The 2,815-nt window shown below is 39.3% G+C and overlaps 1 pseudogene; it reads right to left on the reverse strand.

Moving 5' to 3' along the window:
* Positions 1–2,415: 2,415 nt before the first annotated feature.
* On the reverse strand, positions 2,416–2,564 carry LOC120095788 (U2 spliceosomal RNA; annotated as a pseudogene).
* Positions 2,565–2,815: the final 251 nt, after the last annotated feature.

A 2,815-nucleotide genomic window follows, 5' to 3' on the forward strand; every position in this document is an offset into this window, starting at 1 on the left:
TTACCACGTGCTGAATTGGTTTGCTGGAGAGTTGCAGTGGTGTCCCATGGCTGATGGTTGTGAAATGTTCAGGAATCTTGCATGTCAGTAGTTATAAAGCCACCATAAAAAACAAGGTCTCCTAACCTGCCACTGCATGAATGTATTATGCTGAAAACATTGGTTTAATATGAAGGGAAGGCAGAGTAGAATCTGTTATCTTGAACCACAGGCAGCAAACCTTTAAAAGGTCATCACTTGTTAATTATGTTACTCAATGCTGCCATTTCTGTCTATCATGCCTGTAGGGAAGCCACACTACAGTGTGCTATTGCACATCTCTTCCCAGATATGCAACAGTGGCATCGTCTTACTTCCCACTAGCCGTGGGAGGGGTGTTTTATACCAGCTAAGTTGGCTAAGGTTGGAAACAAGGGACTTTTCTTTAGCCTTACCGTCTCTGTAGACCCGGTTGTTAACGCTAGAATGCTACTGGATAAGGGTGAGAAGGCTCTTTGACAAAGGACTGGAACAAATTTAGAAAAAAACGTTGTCAGAGAAAATTTCAAATACACATACAAATCGAAAATACTTTATTTTTTTCGGAGCTGAGGACTCAACCCAGGGCCTTGCGCTTGCTAGGGAAGCACTCTACCACTGAGCTAAATCCCCAACCCTTAGAAAATACTTTATTAACTGTCCATAAACTGTGTTCCAGCTTCAATAAGTATTAGTACTTTGTCAACCTTTCTTAATCTCTTGCTCCTATGTTTTCTTTAAAATATTATATATGAGTCAAGCTCCAGTTATCACAGCTTTTATTCAAAAACACTTCAATGTGTGTAAGGTTTTAGCATTAAGAAAAAAAATAAAACCACTTTTTATCATATCAAATAATCCTAACACTGATTTTATGATATTCTTAATACTAATCCATGTTTAAATATCTAATTGTTTCAAAAGTGACTTTTTTAGAACTGGCTTGTTTGAATTAGGAACCAAACATGTGAACTGGTCTATTTTAATAACTGAAAGGGAGTGGAAAGTTATAAGCTCTGTCTGAGATGTCATTAAAGAGCAGAGCAGGCAGATTTGACAGAACATAGTTCAAAGTAAGGATTAGAGAAAAATAAACTGTTTCATGTTTATGCCCCCATAGAGATCAGACTCTTCAATAAGCTGGTTATACAATGATGAGCAAAATATGTTCTATGCTTGGGGGAAAAAAAGGGCACAGCCTAGGGTGATAATGACCTTTAGCCTTTAGGGAGTTGTGAACCCCTTTGATGTTTTATAGACAGATTTTTTTTCCTACATCGTCCAGATAAACACATGGAATTTTGTATGCAGTTTAAGTTTTTAAATATGCAAGACTCATCTTGAGGTTAATGGGAACAGAATTATGTCCTGGTCTCAGAGAGAAGGAAGATGGTGTTTGAATGAATGATTGAATCCAAAATCCTAAGTTATAGTCAGACATCCATCAAGTGGCAGCAGAACTCAGGGCAAGAAGGTGACCTGCTGTTCTATGGAGAATGGCGTTGAAGGGAGTTTGACATTTTGATTAAGAGTTAACCAATCAAAGAAGCTGACTAGAACTGCCGTGTCAACAGTGGGTGTGATGGGAGATGGTGCTAAAAGGACAGCTTGGCCAAGAGGTCAAGAGCCAAAGGGACTCATGTGAAGGAGTTAAGTTGAAATTGTTTCCATTGTCACAGGATTTCAAAGTGGTGAGTGATATGGTCAGATTTTCATTTGAGCAAGTTCAATGGAGCATACATTGGAATGGGGAAATTACTAATAAGGATACTGGACAGCGGAGCCTAGAAGGCAGCTAGCATAATAAGGAAGTTAATATTGACAAGGTCTAGAGTACAACTTCATATCAAAGATTCTGCTAGACTGACTGGCCACCAAACCCCAGGGAAGCTCATGTCTCAGCCTCTTTAGGGCTAGAATCACATCATGGTGATTGGTATACATCACTGTGCTTAGATTTTTATGTGGGTGCTGGGGATCCAACTCTGGTCCTTGTACATGTGTGGCAAGCCATCTCCCCTGCCTCATGACCAAGATTTTATCATTCAAGACTAAACCCAAGATCTTATATTTGAAAGAAAATTGTATGTAAAAAATCTGATCGCATCCTCAAACTGTTGATGCCTCCAGACACAAATTTCATAGTACCCATTCCTGCCTCAGACATTTTCATAGCTTACTATTTCCTTAAGGCCAAACTCAAATGTGCCCTTTCCTGCCCAAGTTCTTGTTATTACTCAATGTAGACATTGATGATTTCAGAGGCTTTGTCATAACTCTTCAGAGCCGTGTCTCGGTGATGTGCAAAACAAAATAATTAGGCTTTATTCCCCTGCATTTCCCTCTACTCAGCAGCCTACTGCCAAGCCACTGGCGTTGCTTACTGATTCAGAAGACAACAGATCTGTAGAGTGAAACTGAAGGCCTACTACATATCAGGAAATTTGACATGGATTAATGTCCAGTGAGGAAAAAAAACAAGAGCTTAAAATTGGTCTATCATAATTATACTACACTTGATCTTAGCCAAAAGGCCGAGAAGCGATGGTCTATCATAATTATATCTTGTGTTTTCAGAGGTCAAAAATGCTAAAATAAACCTTTGCAGGTCTGGGATGCTTCTAGCTGTTTTTCTTAGTTTGATTAGCTAGCTTTCAGTGAAAGCAAAATGACCATTTGTGTGTGTGTGTGTGTGTGTGTGTGTGTGTGTGTGTGTGTGTGTACATCAGTTTCTGCCTGATGTTCATTTTCCAAAAGGCTGTTTCTTTAACCCATCCTCAGTTGGATTTTCCTGCCT

This window comes from Rattus norvegicus, chromosome 11 (assembly GCF_021556685.1).
Source record: "Rattus norvegicus strain SHRSP/BbbUtx chromosome 11, alternate assembly SHRSP_T2T, whole genome shotgun sequence".
In the NCBI taxonomy this organism is placed as follows: domain Eukaryota; kingdom Metazoa; phylum Chordata; class Mammalia; order Rodentia; family Muridae; genus Rattus; species Rattus norvegicus.